The sequence below is a fragment of the Berghia stephanieae genome, chromosome 8, assembly GCF_034508935.2.
Source record: "Berghia stephanieae isolate SIO BIC M18660-M18661 chromosome 8, UCSD_Bste_1.3, whole genome shotgun sequence".
NCBI classification, from domain to species: Eukaryota; Metazoa; Mollusca; class Gastropoda; order Nudibranchia; family Aeolidiidae; genus Berghia; species Berghia stephanieae.
This window is the reverse complement of record NC_088367.1, coordinates 51,977,984-52,002,983: the sequence shown is the minus strand read 5'-3', so window position 1 is coordinate 52,002,983 and position 25,000 is coordinate 51,977,984. Positions and strand designations below refer to the sequence as shown.

Genomic DNA, 25,000 nt, shown 5'->3' with positions numbered 1-25,000 from the left:
TTGTGTGTACCTTCAAAATGACACACGGCCAACAACACACCAACCATATCATTACTGATTTTATGAACCATTGGGAGGGTTGGAAGGAGCTGTTGTGATTCTATATCGTCCGATGTGGGGATAACAGGCAATTGTCCAAACTGTGAGTGATTCCAAATTTCTATATTTTGTTCACATTATATGTGACTCATCAAGTGAATCCTGTACTAAATCGTGGTGAACTTCTTATAGCATCATCTTCTGCTGTGAACTGAACACTAAAACGAGATTTTAAATTCAAACCCAGTTCTACCCAGGTGAGATTTTAGTCTTTTGTTTCTTTAAACAGAAAAACACGTATTTAAAAATTTGGCCAGAAAACTCGTCCTTCAACTATCGATTGATATCAATGACCCTCATCTTGGCAAAAACTATCAAACCTGGGACTTTAATGCAGACTTCGCGAGATCCCAGGTTTGAGAGTTTTTGACACGTTTTTTCTTTCTTTGAATAAATAAGACTATTTTAAGGAGAGCAGTTATTATGTGGACATACTATATAAAATGTGTCCCGCCGCCTCAAAACGGTATTAAGTCGGGATGATCAAAGGGCTGAGAATAGAATCTATGACCAAAAACATCAGACTTGGGTTGAGTCCATGTATGGATTATTGAAGAAAAAATATAGAATTTTCAAGTGCTGAAAACCGAAATTTTGTTTTCTTGACCATTTAAGCTCAAAATTGACCTTTCCGTATCTAGTTCATCCCGACATAATACCGTTTTGAGACGATGGGTCACAAATAGTTTGTTTCACAATTCATATCCAAGCTTACAGGTTGATGTATTTATAACCGTTTTGTTGTATCGCAGTGAAATTTTGTATAAATACACATCTATCGTTTGTTTCACAATTCATATCCAAGCTTTTAGAGATGGATGTATTTATAACCGTTTTGTTGTATCGCAGTGAAATTTTGTATAAATACACATCTATCGTTTGTTTCACAATTCATATCCAAGCTTTTAGAGATGGATGTATTTATAACCGTTTTGTTGTATCGCAGTGAAATTTTGTATAAATACACATCTATCGTTTGTTTCACAATTCATATCCAAGCTTTTAGAGATGGATGTATTTATAACCGTTTTGTTGTATCGCAGTGAAATTTTGTATAAATACACATCTATCGTTTGTTTCACAATTCATATCCAAGCTTTTAGAGATGGATGTATTTATAACCGTTTTGTTGTATCGCAGTGAAATTTTGTATAAATACACATCTATCGTTTGTTTCACAATTCATATCCAAGCTTTTAGAGATGGATGTATTTATAACCGTTTTGTTGTATCGGAGTGAAATTTTGTATAAATACACATCTATCGTTTGTTTCACAATTCATATCCAAGCTTTTAGAGGGGGATGCATTTATAACCGTTTTGTTGTATCGCAGTGAAATTTTGTATAAATACACATCTATCGTTTGTTTCACAATTCATATCCAAGCTTTTAGAGGTTGATGTTTTTATAACCGTTTTGTTGTATCGGAGTGAAATTTTGCACGGCTATTACATGATATACCCACGATAAAAGAAAATTTATTTTTCCCGAATTTTATATCCATCAATCAAAGCAAAGCATATTCTTGAAAGTTATATATATGTATATATAAAAAACCCTCAAAATGTAACAGATGAAAAATTTGATGTTTACAGTACAGCAAGTTACAACGTAATAGATAGAATGTAGCTGACGTCACTTGGGTCTTTGTTATTGTTTTTTGCCATCCGCGCTTTTGAGTAATTCTTACTAAACTGTATTAATCAGACTATAAACGATTAAGGCCACACCTAGTTTTTCGTGTTGATTCGTTATACTTCCGGATGGCAATGTTATGAGCTTCTTAGCCAATCGCATACTATCTATATGATAAGTTGATGCTATGAGTTTAGGTAAAATATTCACAAGATCCGTCAGTCGGATATAACGTACCGACACACAAAACTGTGTGTAACTTAGAACGTTTAGATTCTGATAGAATAACAAAGAGCTGAGTGACGTACATTTCGTTCCAGCTATGTGGGTGGCGATCGTAATCTACATTGGTATAATGCGGGTGATATTTTATACCAATCGATTGCCACAACAGACTGCACTGGGGTTGGTGCTTTTTCTACAGAATTTCAAACCATTAAAAAGTCTTTATTCACTTTGCATTGGCTGGTGGATTTTAACAACACACCGTTTATATCGTTCTAAACACACGTGGTGTCACAATACAGGGGGAGGATGGGGTGGGGGGGGGGGACGTGTATGCGGGTTTATTAAGCACATGATCAATTATTACTATTATAATTGAATTGAATCTTTGCACTTATCCAGGGACGGCTGGTAATATTGGGCAGGGTGGGCAAATACCAGCCTGTTTTTTTTCAAGTTATAAGCTGTATTACCAGGTCCGAAATAATCTAATTTAAATTAGATAATTTTAAAAGTTAGTACTTAAACTTGATACTTCGTACTGAAATCAATTTGTATGTATTTTTGATAGATTGCGAATCACCATGCACCCCGTAATGCATAAACCAGGATACGCTCCTGTTCTTTTTTATCACCCCCCCCCCCCCCTTTCCCAACCACTCCACTCCGCCCACATCGTCATCTCATCGTCACGTCGCCTGACGGTGATTTTGCTGTCTGGCCTCTCTAGTTCTAGGTCGGGCTAATTCAAATGAGCCCACCTTATAAACCAGTGAGCACTAAATAGAGATTTTGGCAAACGAACTTTTTTTTATTTATTGCTTTACTTGTGCTGGTACCATTGATGTAATAACATTGGGAAGGTTCCAGTATTGAATTAAATGTATCAATTTACTAATATTATATCAAGTTAGTATTAACTTGTGTTGTTTTAATATATTTGTTTATCCATTTAAATTATCTCTTTTTCTCTCGTTTTCTTTAGTGCTTCTCAAAATTCATTTATTTAAATTGTTGTCTTATTTGTTTGTTTGTTTTGTTTTTTTGTTTTGTTTTTTTTTTAAACAAATTAATTTGTTCCTTTTTTTAAAAAAATTTTAAAGTAATTACCGCTGTATTTTTATTGCCAGACTAAATATTTTTGCAAAACAATGTATTTTCTATTGCATTCCCTCTAATAAAACACTTTTATTCAGAAGTCACGACTAAATAAATATATAAAATACAACCCCCACCATTTTGGTTTACTCAAAAATTGAATTAGTATACGAGAAATACTCTTCTGAGAAAGGAGAGAGTTGAATTCTAAGTTATAGAGGAAATAAAGACGTTTAAAGGAAGGGTGGGCAGATTCCGTACTTGCCCGTCCTGAAGCTAATACATACATAATAGTTCGCGATGAAGAATCGGGAAGCTAGGGGTTGGTTGGGTAAGGAGTAAAGATAACACGGTCGTTATTGTTATAGTCTAACGAATGCATGAGGAGAGATTGGTAGGATTATTTAATTTGTCTTAATTGTATTGTATGAATTATTGGCGAAAGCCTAAGATTAAGTAAACTTTGTTTTTAATTTGTCTTTTTTTGACTATGGAACTGATACTTGTCATAGCAGACCTGCCTACTTGAAATAGGAAAATAAAAATCGTAGTTTTCAGGGTTAATAAAATGGTAGATATTTTAACTATCCTTTAAAAAAATCACCGGAATTTTCGTCTATTAAGGTATCAAATTTTTAAAAAACGAGAAAAACGGATTGGAAACGTAATAATGATGGTGATGGTGGTGGTGGTAATAGTGATGGTGGTGGTAGTAATGATGATGGTAATATTATTATTATTATTATTATTATTATTATTATTATTATTATTATTATTATTATTATTATTATTATTATTATTATTATTATTATTATTATTATTATTTTTATTATTATTATTATTATTATTATTATTATTATTATTATTATTATTATTATTGTACGTATTGGTGGTATTACGATTGTTGTATTTTTTGTGGTTATTAATGGTAACAATTTATTGTTTGGTTCCATTTACCATTTTTTTCCACTTTCATGTATGTTGTCATCAAAGTGTATGATTTAATGGCGAAAGCCTAAGATTGAATAAACTTTGTAATATCGTACGGTAATCATCATTGTCGACGACATCGTCGTTGCCATCATTATCATCATCATCATTAACAACAACAACAACATTAACAACAAATACTACAATAGCAATAAAAACAATATCAACATCATCATATAATTTTCGTCATCGTCTCCACAACTATCATTCTAACCAACAGCACCACCAAAACCACTACCATAATTACATCCTCCCTCACCGTCTCCTCTTCCTCCTCCTCCTCCTCCACCACCACCACCATCGCTACCATTATTCCAACTGCTACCACCACCGGCACAATCATTCTAACCACCAAGAGAGCAGTAAAAATGATGCAATTTGAGCTCTGAATGAAACTCGAGTCATATCGCGGTTGTTGCTTCTCGATGAAAAATTTAAAGTTACTACGTACTTCTGAAAATGTAACAGAAATATCAATCTCGCCGTTGAGGGATTAAAGCATCTCTTTAATTTTTCGAGTGAACGAAATGGACTTGTATTGTCAAGGTGTTGTCGCATTTTGTCTCGTCGCTTTATTTTTTTGTTGTATTCTCTTTCGTGATTCCTTTTTGATTACGTTTGGAATAATTAAAATCTACTGGTATTGTCCTTTCATTGTGAATGTGATTATTTGTGGTTGAAATATTTTATTTTTTTAAAAGTTGAAATATATAATATATATATATATATATATATATATATATATATATATATATAATATATATATATATATATATATATATATATATATATATATATATATATATATGACCGAATCATCTTTGCCCCACCACTATAAATAGGCTAGAACCGCCACTGCACTTATCTAAAAAACTCACAATATTGCCAGCCGGATGTATAGTACCTACGCACACACACACACACACATACACACACACAGAATAAATATAGAACATGTATATAGTTCGAAGATGACGTCACTCGGGTCTTTGTTATTGTTTTTTTTTGCCATCCGCGTGTATGAGTTTTGCTCACTGAACTGTATTAACCCGACTATAAAAGTTCATGGATACACACAGGTTTGTGTGTTGGTCCGTTATAATTCCGGATGGCAATGTTATGAGCTTCTTAGCCAAGCGCATACTATCTATAAAATAAGATGATGGATATTCAACAGCTCTTTTTATCATAGCTAAAGAGAAGCAATTAAAAAGATTTTTAAAAATAAATAAGAATACGCCCTTCCGCCACGGCCCCATAAGATACCGTCACCTCCGCATTCCACGAAGGAATGAATATGCGGGTGGTTGGATGGGAGCATCACCCTTGAATCATATAGATAGAATGCGCTTGGCCAAGGAGTTCACAACATTGCAATCCGGAAGTATAACGGACCAACACACAAACTCTGTGTAACCATGAACTTTTTTAGTCTGGTTAATACAGTTTAGTGAGAACAACTCACAAACGCGGATAGCAAAAACAATAACAAAGGCCTGAGTGACGTCATCTTCGAACTATCTATACCTATGATGTTCGCCAGGGACGGCTGGTAATAATGGGCAGGGTGGGCAAATACCAGCCTGTTTTTTCAAGTTATATGCTGTATTACCAGGTCCGAAATAATCAAATCTAAATTAGATAATTTCAAAAGTTACTACTTAAAATTGATACTTTGTACTGAAATCAATTTGTGTGTATTTTTGATAGATTGCGAATCACCATGCATCCCGTAATACATAAACCAGGATACGCTCCTGTTCTTTTTATCACCCCCCCCCCCCCCCCAACCACTCCACTCCACTCCGCCCACATCGTCATCTCATCGTCACGTCGCCTGACGGTGATTTTGCTGTCTGGCCTCTCTAGTACTAGGTCGGGCTAATTCAAATGAGCCCACCTTATTAACCAGTGTACACTAAATAGAGATTTTGGCAAACGAACTTTTTCTTATTTATTGCCTTACTTGTGCTGGGAAGGTTCCAGTATTGAATTAAATTTATTAATTTACTAATATTATATCAATTTAGTATTAGTTTGTGTTGTTTTAATATATTTGTTTATCCATTTAAATTATTTCTTTTTTTTCCCCTCGTTTTCTTTAGTGTTTCTCAAAACTCATTTATTTAAATTGTTTTCTTATTTGTTTGTTGTTGTTGTTGTTTTTTTGTTGTTGTTTTTTGTTTTGTTTTTTAACAAATTAATTTGTTAATTCTTTTTTTTTTTATTATTCTTAAAGTAATTACCGCTGTATTTTTATTGCCAGACTAAATATTTTTGCAAAACAATGTAATTTTCTATTGTATTCCCTCTAATAAAACAAAACACTTTTATTCAGAAGTCACGACTAAATAAATATATAAAATACAACCACCATTTTGGTTTTCTCAACAAATGAATTAGTATACGAGAAATACTCTTCTGAGTAAGGAGATAGTTGAATTCTAAGTTATAGAGGAAATACGGAAGGGTGGGCAGATTCCGTACTTGCCCGTCCTGAAGCTAATACATACATAAGATGGTTCGCGATGAAGAGGCGGGAAGCAAGGGATTGGTTGGGTAAGGAGCAAAGATAACACGGTAATTATTGTGACGATAGTCAAACGAATACATGAGGAGAGATTGGTAACATTATTTTGTCTTAATTATATTGTATGAAGTATTGGCGAAAGCCTAATATTAAATAAACGTTGTTTTTGTTTGTCTTATTTTGACTATGGAACTGATACTGATACTTGTCATAGCAGACCTGCCTACTTTAGATAGGAAAATAAAAATCGTAGTTTTCAGGGCTAATAAAATCGTAGATATTTTAACTACCCTTTAAAAAAATCACCGGAATTTTCGTCTGTTTTGATAGATATCAAATTTTAAAAAACGAGAAAAAATAATTGGAAACGTAATAATGATGGTGATGGTGGTATAGTGGTAGCGGTGGTGGTAGTAGTAATGATGATGGTAATATTATTATTATTATTATTATTATTATTATTATTATTATTATTATTATTATTTTTATTATTATTATTATTATTATTATTATTATTATTATTATTATTAATATTATTATTATTATTATTATTATTATTATTATTATTATTATTATTATTATTATTATTATTATTATTATTATTATTATTGTTTATTATTATTATTATTATTATTATTATTATTATTATTATTATTATTATTATTATTATTATTATTATTATTATTATTATTAATTATTATCATTGTTATTATTATTGTACGTATTGGTGGTATTACTATTGTTGTATTTTTTTTTTGGTGGTTATTAATGGTATCAGTTTATTGTTTGGTCCCATTTGCCATTATTTTCCACTTTCATGTATGTGGTCATCAAATTGTATGATTAATTGGCGAAAGCCTAAGATTGAATAAATTTTGTAATATCGTATGGTAACCATCATTGTCGACGACATCGTCGTTGTCATCATAATCATCATCATCATCATCATCATCATCATCATCATCATCATCATCATCATCATTAACAACAACAACAACAATATTAACAACAAGTACAACAATAGAAATAAAAACAATATCAACATCACCATACAATTTCCGTCATCGTCTCCACAACTATCATTCTAACCAACAGCACCACCAAAACCACTACCATAATTACCCCTCACCGCCTCGTCTTCCTCCTCCTCCTCCACCACCACCACCACCGCTACCACTATTCCAACCACTACCACCACCGGCACAATCATTCTGACCACCAAGACAGCAGTAAAAATTATGCAATTTGAGCTCTGAATGAAACTCGAGTCATATCGCTGTTGTTGCTTCTCCATGAAAACTTTAAGGTTACTACGTACTACTGAAAACCAGAAATATGTAAAAGCAATATTAATATCGCCGTTGAGGGATTAAAGCATCTCTTTAATTTTTCGAGTGAAGGAAATGGACTTGTATTGTCAAGGTGTTGTCGCATTATGTCTCGTCGCTTTATTTTTTAGTTGTATTCTCTTTCGTGATTCATTTTTGATTACGTTTGGAAGAATTAAAATCTACTGGTATTGTCATTTCATTGTGAATGTGATTATTGGTGGTTGAAATATTTTTTGTTTAAAGGCGAAAAAAAAATCAAAAAAAAATTTTATTAAAAAAAAAAACAAAAAAATAAAAAATATATATCATATATATATATATATATATATATATATATATATATATATATATATATATATATATATATATATGACCGAATCCTCTTTGCCCAACCACTGTAAATAGGCTAGAACCGCCACTGATGTTCGCATGGGTGTACGATCCGATAGTGATGTCGTTTCTTCTTCTCTTTACTAGCCTATCCTGCTTCTTTGGTTTGTGATTGTATTTTTGACAGGGGATATTTTTTTTCTGTAAATCTTCTGCCTGTTTGTTCTTGGTTATTTATAATTTAGCTTATGATATCTTTAGGTTATGATTTTGATTTACATTTGTACTATTTTTGTTAGATTGCTTGTTTTTTATTTTTTGTTTCAGCGGTCTCTCATATAACCTCAATTGTGTTGGAAGAGACCTAAAGCAACAAACAAACAAACAAACAAAAACAAAAAGGAATGAATATGTTAGAATGTAAATTCATTTTCTTATTATGACCTTTTTGTGTAAGGAATCACTTATCATGTAACTCTCTAATTTGGGGAACGACAAAATTAAGCATTATTATTATTATTATCACCCTTTTTTTTTCTTCCTGTTCCTGCAATATAAAGCAGGTGTCTCAATGAATAAAGTTCTCTTTCATCTAATGGAATTTGTTATTCTGTTCTTGATAATTACCTTGGCCTTCATCTAAAATCAATGATATGGCGTCCACCATGCCAACAGGTTATGGGCCCAGGCATCGCATCGCCTTCAATGGTGACGATCGCCAATATGAACTCTGGGAAGTTAAGTTTTTCGGCTTCATCAGAATAAGAGGACTTGATGTACTCAAGGACCTTGATGATTTGAATCAAGATGTATCAACAGAACAAGACAAAAACGAGGAAGTATTTGCCGAACTGGTCCAGGTATTGGACGACAGATCCCTTTCTCTTATCATAAGGGACGCAAGGAACAACGGTCGCAGAGCACTACGAATCCTGAGACAACACTATCTTCCGAAAGGTAAACCTCGTATCATAACACTCTACACAGAGTTGACATCCCTCTTAAAGAATGACCAAGAAACAGTTACTGACTATATCATTCGAGCTGAATCGTCAGCAGCGGCTCTACGTGATGCTGGTGAGACAATCAGTGACAGTTTGCTAATCGCTATGGTGATAAAAGGACTTGGGGTAAATTATAAAAGTTTTACTGCCGTAATCACACAAAAATCAGAAGTACTGACCTTCAGCGAATTCAAATCGTTATTACGTAATTACGAAGACACTGAGAAACTCCAAGATTCTTCTTCAACCGCATCAAATGTGATGACGGTTAGTTCGTACAACAGAAGACCCTTCAACAATCAACCAAACTCGAGGACACAAAAAGCTCGTTGGTGTGAAATATGTAAGTCAAAATCTCATGATACCAGCTACTGTAGAAAACTCAAAGCTTGTAAACAAAACGACGACAGAAAATCTCGTTGGTGCGAAATTTGTAAAGCTAAATCACACGATACCAGCAACTGTAGAAATCTGACAAAACTACGAGAGATGAAAGTAGACGATGAACCTACAACTCGAAGTGAGAGCCATTTTGCTTTCGGTGTTAACCCGAATTTCCAAGATAACCAACTCGCAGAGGACGACTTTCTTGTGGACAGTGGAGCTACTGTTCACCTACTCCACGAAAAGTCAAAATTTATTTCTTTCCACAATAATTTTGACTCGGGACAGCATGTTATCGAATTTGCAGACGGGACCCGGACTTCGAACCTTGCCCAAGGACAAGGCAACGCAGAGATAACGTTGACGGATGACAATGGCTGTAAACATTCTGTTCTCCTGAGAAATGCACTGTACGTGCCCTCCTTCTCTCAAAACATTTTCTCAGTAAAGGCCGCGACGCAGAACGGTGCCACAGTTATTTTCAAGAAGGATTGTGGAAAATTGTGTTCGAGAGATACAGTATTCAACATTGAAAGAAGAGGGGGTCTCTATTTCCTTAACTCATCGTTCCACACAAAAACGTCCAAGCATTCACTCATGGAGTGGCATTGCATTTTGGGTCATTGTAACACAGCAGACATTTTTAAGTTACAAAAATGTGTAGATGGTATGATCATCACTGATGAGACAAAATCTGACTGTGAAGTGTGTTCCCTTGCTAAAATGACTGATTCTGTGAGTAGAAAACCTGACAACAGTGCCAAGAAACCCCTTGATGTAGTTCATATTGATCTAGCGGGTCCTATTGACCCAATTAGTTGTGATGGAATGAAATATGCAATGATTTGTGTTGATTCTTTTTCAGGTTTGATCTCTGTGTACTTTTTGAAGCAAAAAAGTGACACCCCTACTGCATTCAAAGAATACCTGTCTGACATAGCCCCTTATGGGAAGATAAAAGCAATCAGAAGTGATAATGGTGGGGAATTCACATCTCAAGAATTTACTTCCATTTTGAGAAATCACAGTATCAGACATGAAAAAAGCGCACCACACAGCCCCCATCAAAATGGGAAGGCAGAGCGTCCATGGCGCACACTTTTTGACATGGCCAGATGCCAATTATTGCAATGTGGGTTACCAAAATCACTGTGGACATATGCTGTCCTAACGGCTGCATATATTCGCAACAGGTGCTACAAACAAAGAATTGAATGCACTCCTTTTGAAAAGATCACAAATAAAAGACCCAACATTGCCAATATGAAAACATTTGGATCCCCATGTTTTGCTTTATTAGCACAAAAACCAACAAAATTACAAAACAGAAGTGAAAAGGGAATATTTGTGGGGTATGGTAGAAAAAGTCCAGCCTATCTGATCTATTTTCCAGACACCCAAACCGTTAAAAGGGTCAGATGTGTCAAATTCCCTAAAGATCCTGTTACTGTTACAGATTTGTCTCAACCAAAGTCTCAGTCTCAGGAGAATTCTGGTCACTACCCTGAAGTTCCATCTTATGATGATGATGATTTTGATGCTAGTTACTCAAAAACAAACCCCAAAGTGCCACTCAGTGACCGGAGTTTGCCTGAAACTGAAACAAGTGTTGAAAATTTAGGTGATAAGGAAGCAAATGCAAACCCGTCACCAATGCATGCCAGTTCCAAGAGAACTCGCTCTCGTCCTAAACATTTGGACGAATATATTGTTGATGATGAAGTTGATGCATATCTTAACAATACCATTCATTATTGCTATAACATTAACATGCTTGATGTCCCTAACACTTACAAGGAAGCAATGACTTGCAATGCAAGTGATGCATGGCAAAAAGCTATGGATGAGGAGATGAATGCCCTGAGCGAAAATCAAACATTTGAAATTACAAGTTTACCTTCTGACCGAAAAGCTATTGGTGGTAGATGGGTATACACCATTAAGAATGGCCCAAATGGAGAAGAAACTTATAAAGCAAGATATGTAGCTAAAGGGTATTCCCAAATCCCTGATGTTGATTATCAGGAAACGTTTTTCGCCCACGGCCCGCATCACCTCAATCAGAGCTCTCATTCAATTTGCCATTGAAAATGATATGTACTTGAACCAAATGGATGTAAAAGCAGCATATTTAAATGCACCAATTGATGTTGACTTATACATTGAACAACCAGAAGGATATCAATTAAACTCAAAATCTGGTGAAAAGCTAGTTTGTAGACTCAAAAAGTCATTGTATGGTCTCAATGGTAGGAATTGGAATCTCAAACTCCACTCTCATTTAGCTGAGCAAAAATTTGTTCAATCAGCAGTTGATCCCTGTCTTTATAAGAGACATTCTAATGATGAACATAGCATTATCCTTGTGTGGGTAGATGACTTAATCATAGCTTCAAATTCTCTATCTGCAATGAATGCAATCAAAGCACAGCTTTGTCAATCTTTCCAAATGAAAGACCTAGGTCAAATTTCCTTTTTCTTGGTATAAATTTCTCTTGTTCAGATGAATCAATATCAATGGACCAATCACATTATATTGCAAGACTGTTAGAGAAATTTGGCATGCAAGACTGCAAGCCCAAACACACTCCCTGTGAAATGAATCTCAACAAGTTTTGTGATGAACCTTCAAATCCAGTGGATGACAAACTGTATAGGGAAATTGTTGGCAGTCTAATTTACATTATGACTTCTACTCGACCTGACCTTTGTTTCATTGTTACCAAATTGTCTCAATACATGTCAAAACCAACCCAAAACCATTTGACAATAGCTAAGCATGCACTGAGGTACCTAAAGGCAACAATTGACAAAAAATTAGTATACACAAAATCAGGGGCACCACCCAATTTGGTAGGTTATTGTGATGCAGACTGGGGAAATTCTGCTGACCGCAGAAGCGTGACTGGCTATGGCTTTATGATCTCTCAAAAAGGTAGCCTTATTTCCTGGAAATCAAGGAAACAACCTTCTGTTGCCTTATCCACATGTGAAGCGGAATATATGGCAATGGGTGCTGCCACACAGGAAGGGATATTTCTCAGGGCATTGATCAATGACATGATGAACACTAACATTGAACATTTTCTTTTGAATTGTGACAATCAGGGTGCTATTGCCCTTGGTAAGAATCCTGTACACCACAAAAGGACAAAACACATTGACATAAAATACCATTTTGTGAGGAATGAAATCCAAAAGGAATACTTCATACCTGTTATGTTCCAAGTGAAGAGAATTGGGCAGATATGTTCACAAAGCCAGTCTCTAAGACAAAATTACAAATGTTCATCCCTATCTTGATGGGTTAGTAAGGGAAGTACTAAAAAGTCTTAAATCACTTACTCACATCATGCTATGCACTATTAGTACAAGTATCAAACTTGTGATTTTTCTTTGCATTTTTTTAGTTTAATGATTTTCTCCTTAGTCAAAATAATGGCACACAATTTTGTTGACCTTTTGATTTCATATGTATGTACCTATATATTATGCTTCATTACCATTATAATTATATATTGTTCTTGACTGTTAGTTCTTACTTGATTAACTATGATCTGAGTACAAACATTTCTTTCTCAGTTTAAACATAGGTGTAATGTTCTAATGCCTACAACCTACAATGTATTACCTAAATGCTTTGCGATGTATCATTTTCTTTTAGCACTTATCTTTTAACTTGCTTTGGAAACTGAATTTAAGAGGGGGTGTTAGAATGTAAATTCATTTTCTTATTATGACCTTTTTGTGTAAGGAATCACTTATCATGTAACTCTCTAATTTGGGGAACGACAAAATTAAGCATTATTATTATTATAATCACCCTTTTTTTTCTTCCTGTTCCTGCAATATAAAGCAGATGTCTCAATGAATAAAGTTCACTCTTTCATCTAATGGAATTTGTTATTCTGTTCTTGATAATTACCTTGGCCTTCATCTAAAATCAATGATATGGCGTCCACCATGCCAACAGAATATAGATAATCCAGCAAACAGGATGTCTGATGTCACCAGGAATCACCCATGTAGTCCAAGTGAGCTATAAATTTGGGGTTCATCATCTTGGTCAATGAAAAAAAAAAAAAAAAAACGAAAGTGCCTGAAGCTGGACTCGAACTCGGGACTTTCCGGATCACAGTGCAATGCCTTAACCAGTCGGCAACTTCGAATCAATAATATGCCCTCATTAATAGCAATACTGGTAAAATATAGAATTACTAACTAACATACAAATCATACCATACAGAAGGGGGGGGGGGGGGGGTGAAAATTATGAAAGAACTAATAAACATGGATAAGCCCCTGGCAACCAGACTGTTTACAATGATATTTGTTATTTGAAGATGTATTGATACTACCGAGGGCCTCCAGCCCAAGCTGAACTAAGACAATAGCAGAGGACTTGAAATAGCGGAAATCCGCTAAATAGCGGAAATCCGCTAAATAGCGGAAATTTGAGACACACATAAAGCAACACACCGGAAACGCGCGTCATTCAAATGCATGGTGGCTTTTCTTTGCGTCCATAGTGTGAAATAATATCATTTGTAAAAAGGAGCAGAAAATGATTATAGTCAGAAACTAAATAAAAGAGAGAGATAGAGATAAAGGTGCGGGGGGGGGGGGGGGGGGAGAGAGAAAAGGAAGGGAGAGAGAGAAAGAGAGAGAAAGAAGAGAGAGAGAGAGAGAGAGAAGATACCGCAAAACTGAGAAAAGCGTTACAGAAGCGGAACAAAGCCGGCTACTTCAAGAAGCTCTTCTTATAAATTAAAGGCAATCAATAAACAAACAAATATATTTTATTGAATAAGAAAAGAGCAATAAATTTGATGAGAGGTCCACAAAGCCATATCAATGCCCCTTTTTATCCCCGCCCTTCCGTCTGTCCTTACAAATACAAATAATCCCCTGCAGAGTCGTTTCCTGGAAAGATAAGAAATATATTCATGTTTTCGTTCAACTTCGTCATCGATCACGTGATTTGTTGATGCTGTACAACGATTGGACATTTCTCAATGTATCGAACCACGCTGCTTTGTTTGTTTATGAAAATATACCCATGAGTCACGCTGAACCAATAGGATTCCATAGTCGTAACGTCACTTCCTTCCTAATGACACATGGTAACTTAGCAACACTGGCTCTAAACTATCGGAACAGTGGCGGACGCCCGTATGAAATATTTCTCAGGCGAGCATAAAAGCGTATCCAGAGGGGGAAAAACATAAATTTGTTAATGTTTTGACTTTTACACATTCTGGTCACAAGGCATATGAAAAGTTCTAGCCAGCATGAAGAATAAAAAGTAATGATTTTCTTTGTTTAGAACCAAGATGGCCGCCGTTGTTGGGCTGCGTGACATCAGACTACTGAATCCTATTGACAAATTGTGACTTTGGATATTTTCTCAAACTGTGAACACTTTTCATGTGGGTCATTTTGAGGATAGTTTGCAATGTGACCAATGACCTCGAGGGCTTTTGGAAAGGTAATATAGATAGTATGCAGATGACATCACTCAGGCCTTTGTTATTGTTTTTGCCATCCGCGTTTGTGAGTTGTTCTCACTAAACTGTATTAACAAGACTTTAAAAGTTCATGGTTACACAGAGTTTGTGTGTTGGTCCGTTATACTTCCGGATGGCAATGTTGTGAACTCCTTGGCCAACCGCATTCTATCTATAGATCCCTATAGATAGAATGCGCTTGGCTAAGATGCTCACAACATTGCCATTCGGAAGTATAACGGACCAACACACAAAACTCTTTATAACCATGAACGTTTCCGGATAATATAGATAGAATGCGCTTGGCCAAGGAGTTCACAACATTGCCATCCGGAAGTATAACGGACCAACACACAAACTCTGTGTAACCATGAACTTTTATAGTCTGGTTAATACAGTTTAGTGAGAACAATTCACAAACGCGGATGGCAAAAACAATAACAAAGGCCTGAGTGACGTCATCTTCGAACTATCTATAGTTTAGTGAGAATTACTCACAAACGCCGATGGCAAAATACAATTTTAAAAACCCGAGCGACGTCATCTTCATTCATTCTATAGATAGAATGCGCATGGCCAAGGAGTTCACAACATTGCCATCCGGAAGTATAACGGACCAACACACAAACTCTGTGTAACCATGAACTTTTATAGTCTGGTTAATACAGTTTAGTGAGAACAACTCACAAACGCGGATGGCAAAAACAATAACAAAGGCCTGGGTGACGTCATCTGCATACTATCTATAGTTTGATCGAGAAATTCGTGTGCTAACTGACTAGTCCTTGATCTGACGGTATGAAAACAAAAACAAGGATCAGGTCGATGTCACTCACGTTATTGTTTACAAACAACCAACCACGTTTGTCCAAGGACCTGTGAAAGTGTGTCACAATACTCTTCAACAGTCGTAACGTCACTTCCTTCCTAATGACGCATGGTAACTTAGTAACACTGGCTCTAAACTATGGGAACAATGGCGGACGCCCGTATGAAATATTTCTCCGGCGAGCATAAAAGCGTTTCCAGTGGAACAAAAACATAAATTTGATCATGTTTTGACTTTTACACATTCTGATCACAAGACATATGAAAAGTTCTAGCCAGTATGAAGAATAAAAAGTACCGATTGTCTTTGTTTAGAACCAAGATGGCCGCCGATGCCGGACGGCGTGACATCAGACTACTGAATCCTATTGGATTCAATAGTCTGATGTCACGTCGCCCAGCAACGGCGGCCATCGTGGTTCTAAACAAAGACAATCGGTACTTTTTATTCTTCATACTGGCTAGAGCCAGTTACTAAGTTACCATGCGTCATTACGAGGGAAGTGACGTCACGACTGTTGAAGCGTATTAGTAGTAGTAGTAGTAGTAGAAGTAGTAGTAGAAGTAGTAGTAGTAGTAGTAGTAGTAGTAGTAGTAGTAGTAGTAGTAGTAGTAGTAGTATAATAACAATAATAATAATAATAATAATAATAATAATAATAATAATAATAATAATAATAATAATAATGATAATAATAATAATATATTACTTCATATAGCGCATAACACCCACGTTAATCGTGCCCTGCGGCGGTTTACATCATTAAAAGAAATTATTTTTCTACGGCGGTTTATATCATTAAAAAAAACATTTTTTTAAAAAGAGAAAATATAAAGCCAAAATCCCGTCACTACGTAATAATAATCAAGAATACAGAAACAAACTCTAAGCAGCATCTCATCTCTAGGGAATGAGATTAGCGGAAGAGTAGCGTCCCTTGATTGGACGTCATCTTAAAGGCTCCATACACGCTCGGATATGATCCTGGTTCAGACCCCGATCAGGCAAACCGGGGTGAAAACGCAATGTGTGTGGCCAAATACCTGGCCGATAAACCTAGGTACGGTCGATCGCCCGCAAAGCCCGCTTTGCTTAATATTTTTCGAGGCGATCGGCGATCGGGGGCGTGGCAGTCTAAAAAATTGGACAATTATTTTCGGATTTTCGCTGTTTTGACGTCAGATTCGTGATCAGCGTCGAATTTACAATAGGTTTGATACCAAGAACTATGTTTCTACTCCAAAAATTGATGAAATTAGAAATAAATTTTAATTAATATTGAGGCTATGTGGCCGACAGAAAAGTGCCCCTCCCTGTTTTGTGATGGATCAAGTGGTATGACTCTCGCTTTCGGATCGGAATGTTCAGGTTTCGAGACCCGCTCTGAGTGGCGCAGAGTTGAGTCCTTGGAAAAGGCTCTTTGCTCACATTCTCTCACCGTACTCAGGTGTAAAATGAGAACATGGCCGTTCGTTGTCTTTGTTGGGAAAAAATGTCACATCGCCTGACAGGCGTCATGTCTCGTCTTTCAAGTCTAATATTGTTGTTGCCTTGGGACCCCTTGTAAAGCGCTTTGAGCACGTGGATATTGCGCCAAATAAATGCTGTGTTATTATTTTTTTTAATAATATTTTTATAAATGTTGCGCCAGGAAGAGGTAGATGGCAAAAGTTTCGTTCTTGTTCATCGTAAAACTTATAAAGGATTTCATACAAAATAAAAAATAGTTTTCATAATTTTCAATGTAATGATATAATAATATGCCAGTTCTTTTTTTTTTTCCTCCTCACCCGTTGACGCGACATGACGGTCGACCTTGACACAGACATTTGGGATTGGCAGATGCCAAAAAGCCTTGACTACGTGATGACAGGGGTGGGCATTGTAACCTTGAATTATAATCTACAAACAACGCCCCCCCCCCCCAAAAAAAAAAAAAAAATAAAAGAAAAGAGCTGTGTGCGTGTGTGTGGTGGTGGTGGTGGTGGTGGGGGGGGGGGGGTGGGTGCGAATGCGAGTAGTCCCGAGGAGTACCCGTTTAACCTGCCACGGGATTACTGTCGATTTGTTTTATAAATAATAATAATAATAATAATAATAATAATAATAATAATAATAATAATAATGATAATGATAATGATAATGATAATGATAATGATAATGATAATGATAATGATAATAATAATAATAATAATAATAATAATATAATAATAATAATAATAATAATGACGATAAATAAAAATCTATATTGTCCACAAAATGGAAAAATTTCCTTGGTCTACGTTGCTTTTAAACTTAAATCGGATTGCAAATGTATTGATGTTACGCGTATTGGAAAAATACTCACGACATCTCCATCGGGGTATAACATATTAACACACAAAACTGCAAACGCGAACGTTCATTGTCTGATTGATATAACTTAGTGATAAGTTAATTATAAAATGCTGTCTAAAAGCAATAACAACGGGTTGACTAACGTCAAATTCATTCCTTCTATTGATGCTCTGTGTTAAATTAAAATACTCACAAAGTCCGCCAGCCAGAAATATCACTCCAGCCCAAAGATCTACATGGAACCTTGAACGTTATAGTCTGATATATTTCAATGAGAACTAATCATAAAAATGGGTGTCTAAAAACAATAACAATGAGATAAGTGACGTCAATTTGGTTCCTTTTATAAATATCCAAGAACTTTACTCACTCCATCCGCTCTCTCCTCCTTCAATACATATGAATCTATTCTCTCATCACTTTTTTTGTGCGGCTATGCATGTGATCTTGTGAAATGACACTCGCCTTTGGATCGGACGGTACTGGATTCGAGTCCCGCTCTGAGTGGCGCATAATTGAGTCCTTGGAAAAGGCTCTTTACTCGCATTCTCTCACCTTGTTCACTGTTAAAATGAGTACCTTGCTGTTTACAGCGTCGTCTCTGTCGGGAAACGATTGCAATATCGCTTAACAGTCATGTCTCGTCTAACATGTTTTTATGTTGGCCAAAGACACTTATAAAGTGATTTGAGCACCTTTATTGAATATAGCGGTATATATAGCGCAAGTAAATTTGTCTATCTTTCTCTTTCTCTCTCTCCCTCCCTCTCTCTCTCTCTCTCTCTCTCGACATGTTAGATTATTATAGCTATTGCTACATACGATGCGAATATCTTGGACGGTTATTGATGCTATGAGTTTAGGTAAAATGCTAACAACATCCACCAGTCGGAAATAACGTACCGTCACACAAAACTACGAGTAACCTTGAACGTTAAAAGTCTGATTGATATAATTTAGTGAGAACTAATTACCAAAATGACTGCCTTAATACAATAACAAAGAGTGGAATGATGTCAATTTCGTTCCTTCAACAGTCTAATTGATATAATTTAGTGAGAAGTAATCACTATTGCGCGCAAGACGAAAGATAGAATAAAGACAGTAACTGGGATCGGTTCTGTCGGCCACATAGCCTCACTATTAATTAAAATTTATTTCTAATTTCACCAATTTTTGGAGTAAACACACAGTTCTTAGTATCAAACCTATTGTAAATTTGACGCTGATCACGAATCCGACGTGAAAACAGCGAAAATCCGAAAAAAATTGTCCACTTTTTTATACTGCCACACTCCCGATCGCCGATCGCCTCAAAAAAATATCTCCCCGTATGTGGGCAAAAATCATCTGCGATAAACGCAGGGATGGGGTCACAGCGATAGGTCATCCGTACCGCTATCAGCGGATGTCGGCGTCTATGGGGGGCTTTACAGAGAGAATGTGAATTTGGTTTTGAAGTGTCACAACCAACATGGCGTTCTCTCTCTAATAACTTTTCCGCCGGTGACGTCACAGACTATGGGTGACGTCCAATCAAGGGACGCTACTCTTCCGCTAATCTCATTCCCTATTTGAAGAGAGAATCCGACATCCTGTCGCCGCCATCTGACGATGTGTTGTGACGATGCTACCGGGCGGGTTCGCGACGGTGCACGAGTGCGGACAGGACTTTGCCGATTGGGTCGATCGTCATAACATAGTAGTGTGAGAACCATAAGAGGCTGCTGCCATCTGCCGCAAAGTCCTTGTGTTAGTGCATCCCTATACGTTCAATTGTTTTCGTGCATCGGCGGACGTGCCAAGTCCTCTTATTGATTTTACTTGGATGTGTATACACACGCAAATCCGTCATTTTTTAATCCTCTATAGAAAAACGCAACTTATAATATTACAAAGAAAATGTTGTTGCTTGAAGCTCAAAGAAAGTAAGGTTTCCCCTTTATCAACAAACACGTGTCGTGGCAAGTTTTCGCTTACAATACTCTTCAACAGTCGTAACGTCACTTCCTTCCTAATGACGTATGGTAACTTAGTAACACTGGCTCTAAACTATCGGAACAATGGCGGACGCCCGTATGAAATATTTCTCCGGCGACCATAAAAGCGTTTCCAGAGGAAAAAAAACCCATAGATTTGATCATGTATCGACTTTTACACATTCTGATCGCAAGGCATACGAAAAGGGAATGAAAAGTTCTAGCCAGCATGAAGAATAAAAAGTAATGATTTTCTTTGTTTAGAACCAAGATGGCCGCCGTTGCCGGGCGCGTGACATCAGACTACTGAATCGTATTCAATGCTTATCTTTATTTTTAACATTCCAACAACTCGACACTGACTCTACACTGTTCTATCGCTTGATCAAAGGAACCAACATAGAAAACTATGTATAGATAGAACGAAGTTGACGTCACTCGGGTCTTTATTATTGTTTTTTTTTGCCATCCACGTTTATGAGTAAATCTCACTTAACTCACCAGACTATAGATAGTTCGAAGATGACGTCACTCAGGTCTTAGTTATTGTTTTTTGCCATCCGCATTTATGAGTAATGCTCACTGAACTGCATTAACCCGACTATAAACGTTCATGGATATACACAGTTTTGTGTGTTTGTCTGTTATACTTCCGGACGGCAATGTTGTGAGCTTCTTAGCCAAGCGCATACTACCTATAAATATAGATAGAATGCGCTTGGCCAAGGAGTTCACAACATTGCCATCCGGAAGTATAACGGACCAACACACAAACTCTGTGTAACCATGAACTTTTATAGTCTGGTTAATACAGTTTAGTGAGAACAACTCACAAACGCGGATGGCAAAAACAATAACAAAGGCCTGAGTGACGTCAGCTGCATACTATCTATAGATAGTATGCACTTGGCTAAGAAGTTCACAACATTACCGTCCGGAAGTATAACGGACCAACACACAAAACTATGTGTAACCATGAACCTTTATAGTCTAGTTAATAAAGTTTAGTGAGAATCACTCACAAACGCTGATGGCAAAATACAATAACAAAGGCTTGAGTGACGTCATCTTCGTTCTATCTTAAACCGTTTATAATATGATAGAGAAAATCGTGTGATAACTAATCACCCATTTGGTGGTATGAAAACAACAACATTGATCAGAGAAAGGTCGATTTCATTCACGTTATTGTTTATAAAAAACCAACTATGTTTGTCCGAGCACGTGTGAAGGTGTGTCACCAATTCCATGTTTTGATTGGTCAAAAATCTACAGGTTAATTGAGATACGTTTGTTTATTAGGCCAATGCGGTCGACAGAATAGATACTGTGCGCTTGGCTAAGAAGCTCACAACATTGCCATCCGGAAGTATAACGGACCAACACACAAAACGGTGTGTATCCATGAACGTTTATAGTCGAGTTAATACAGTTCAGTGAGCATTACTCATAAACGCGGATGACAAAAAACAATAACAAATACCTGAGTGACGTCATCTTCGAACTATCTATAGTCTGGTTAATACAGTTTAGTGCTCATAAACATCGATGGCAAAAACAAAAAACAAAAAAACCCAAAAAAACTCAACCCCCCCCCCCCCCCAAAAAAAACAATAACAAAGGCCTGTGTGACGTCATCTCCGTTCTATTTATAGCCAACTGGTCAACTTTGAATCCGTTTTTGACATGGGGTTTATTCGGACACAAAGTTAAAAAAAAAATTGAGCTTTTATATAGCGCGATATCCACTTAATCTGCTCAAAGCGCTTTACAAGGGGTCCCTGACCAACAGCAACATGTAACATGTAGAACGAAACATGACGCCTGTTAGGCGATATTTCAATTTTTTTCCGACAGAGACAACGCTTTTAACGGCCAGGTACTCGTTTTACACCCGAGTACGGTGAGAGAATGTGAGTAAAAAGCATTTTCCAAGGACTCAACTATGCGCCGAGCGAGGCTCGAACTCAGGACCTTTCGATCCGAAAGTGAGTGTCATACCACAAGACCAGATAGCCGCACTATTGGTAGTATCGTTTTCATATGATGAGTTACATATTATACTTCATAGAGGTCTGGGATTCATTCATTTTTAGCAATTCGACATGATTTTGGTCATGAATAGAACAACTTAAAAAAAAAGAACAAAATACCAAACACGGAACGTTTTGGGTTCCAAAACGCTTCTTCAGTCAAGAACAGAAAGAAAACATAAATACATAACTAAAAAACAAAACAAAACAAAACAAAAACCGGACCAACGGCTAAATATTTTGGTCATTTTGAGCATTTTGGTCATCGATATTCGAAGCTAAAACTTTTTCACCATCATGAAAACAAAAACAAACAAACAAACAAACGAACAAACAAACAAACAAAAAAAGCTTTATGTGAACACGTGACAATATCGCCATCAGCAGATGTCACAACTATTTAATCCGTCAACTTAGTTTTTTCCCCCCCATTTTCCTGTGAAACACGTCAGCACGCCTGTGTCGAAATCACTTCACCGTGTCTGAGTGAGCAGGAAATTTAATGAGAACAACTGACCGTTCCATTTGGTTTATTTTCTTGTAAGTTCTTTATTTCTCCTAAAGGATTTTTAATTGCATGGATGGTGTCAATTTCTTTGTGGGTTTTTAATGTGTTTTTAAAAACACAACAAAACACGAACAATTGGATTCAATAGTCTGATGTCACGTTGCCCAGCTACGGCGGCCATCGTGGTTCTAAACAAAGAAAATCGGTACTTTTTATTCTTCATGCTGGCTAGAATTTTTCATATGTCTTGTGATCAGATTGTGTAAAAGTCAAAACATGATCAGATTTATAATGTTTTTTATTTTCCTCTGGATACGCTTTTATGCTCGTCGGAGAAATATTTCATAAGGGCGTCCGCCATTGTTCCGATAGTTTAAAGCCAGTTACTAAGTTACCATGCGTCATTATGAGGGAAGTGACGTCACTACCGATGAAGCGTATTCCAAGGCTTTGGCTGGTAAAAGCGTTAGTTTAGTCTTTATATTCCTATGATTTCCAGGCATGTACTTGAACTCAACAACCCCATCGAATGAAACAGATGAGAGAAAAAAGAAAAGTACCGCCTTCACGACAATGAGTCGGTGTTTCAACAGTCGTGACGTCACTTCCCCCGTAATGACGTATAGTAACTTAGTAACTGGTTCTAAACTATCGGAACAATGGCGGACGCCCTTATGAAATATTTCTCCGACGGGCATAAAAGTGGATCTAGGGGAGAAAAATATTATAAATCTGATCATGTTTTGACTTTTATACATTCTGATCACATGCCATGTGAAAAAGTTCTAGCCAGCATGAAGAATAAAAAGTACCGATTTTGATTGTTTAGAACCAAGCTGCTGGTTGCAGGGTGGACGTGACGTCAGACTATTGAATCCTATTGACCAAGGCAAGTCGTGTGCAAGTCCTTTTACACCAGAGTACGGTGAGAGGATGGGAATAAAGAGCCTGTCCTGGGTGGGGCTCCTGACCTCCCATAGGGGTCAGGGAGGCACTTGCTATGTCCTATATCCCCCCCCCCCCTCTATGTCTGTTTTCCAACATGCTTTCTGTTTTTGTGTTTGAATGAGATTACTTGTTTTTGTCCTGGCCCGGCCGGATACCCTGGCTGGGAGGGAACCCATCAAATGTAGAGTTTTTGGGAGATGATATTTTTTTTCCCTTGTAAATTATATCTCTGTTATGCACTGTATTATGTTTTGTTTACATACTATAATATATTATTTGTAAACTTTTGAGTGTATATTCTTAATGGGGACCTGTGCTTGTGTCTGGATGAGACTTTTCGTGATCTCAAACTAAGTACTTTGATAGAGTGCTTTGGGAATCTACATCTGTCTCTTATTTGAACCAATTCTCCTTTGTCTCCCCTTTTCTTGGATGCTTTAATTGTAATTCTACAACTTTTTACTATCCCATTTTCTTCCTTTTTACTGGCGCTGATAAGACCTTAATGTGTTGCAAGCGCCGTAAAACCCTTAAAATCATAAAAACATATGACTGAAAAAGCGTTTTGTGCCCGAAACGTTTAGAATTTTGCTCTGTTTTAAAGTTATTTCAATCATTTCTATTCAATGCTTTTTACAGTTATTTCTAAAACGATAAACACGTGACGTAAACAGGAGAGGAATAGAATGATCTTTCAAAGTGCTCCATGGTGGTCAAATTGTATGACTCTTGCATTCGGACTGACATGTCTCAGGTTCGATCTCGTTCTGGGCGGCGCAAGGTTGAGTCATTGGATAAGGCTGTTTATTGACATTCTCTCACTGCACTCAGGTGTAAAATGATTACCTGGCCGATAACAGTGTTGTTTCTGTCGGAAAAAAAGTTATACGTGTTGCCTTACAGACGTTGTTTGTCATTCTATAATTAAGGTGAGTGGCCCGGATTTCGACACTCTGTGATCTTGTTTTTTGGTGGGATTTGTTTAAACCCTCTCCTTACCACCTACAGGAAAATCTTCACATCCGTTACGATACAACCAACATTTTTCTGGTTCAAATTCCTATTGTACATCATAAAATTTAAATCAAATGAACAGCGTATTGAAAAGCATGTTTTATCAAAGAAATTATGTATCCGAAGAACTTTACTGCTATTGTTTTTCATTATCATCATCATCATCATCATCATCATCATCATCATCATCATCATCATTGCTTTTTCACCCTGGGTCA

At 36.5% G+C, this 25,000-nt stretch overlaps 1 protein-coding gene across 2 annotated transcripts in view; it reads left to right on the top strand.

Moving 5' to 3' along the window:
• Positions 1-50: 50 nt before the first annotated feature.
• LOC144978851 (beta-1,3-galactosyltransferase 1-like) overlaps positions 51-25,000 on the top strand; it is a 35,221-nt gene continuing 10,271 nt past the window's right edge. The window contains exon 1 of one of the 2 annotated variants that reach the window (XM_078925421.1): positions 51-296. The gene's annotated coding sequence lies outside the window, so the exon portion shown is untranslated. Of the gene's footprint in view, positions 297-22,756; positions 22,853-25,000 lie in introns of those variants that run through there. The other variant, XM_078925420.1, reaches the window with a different exon arrangement.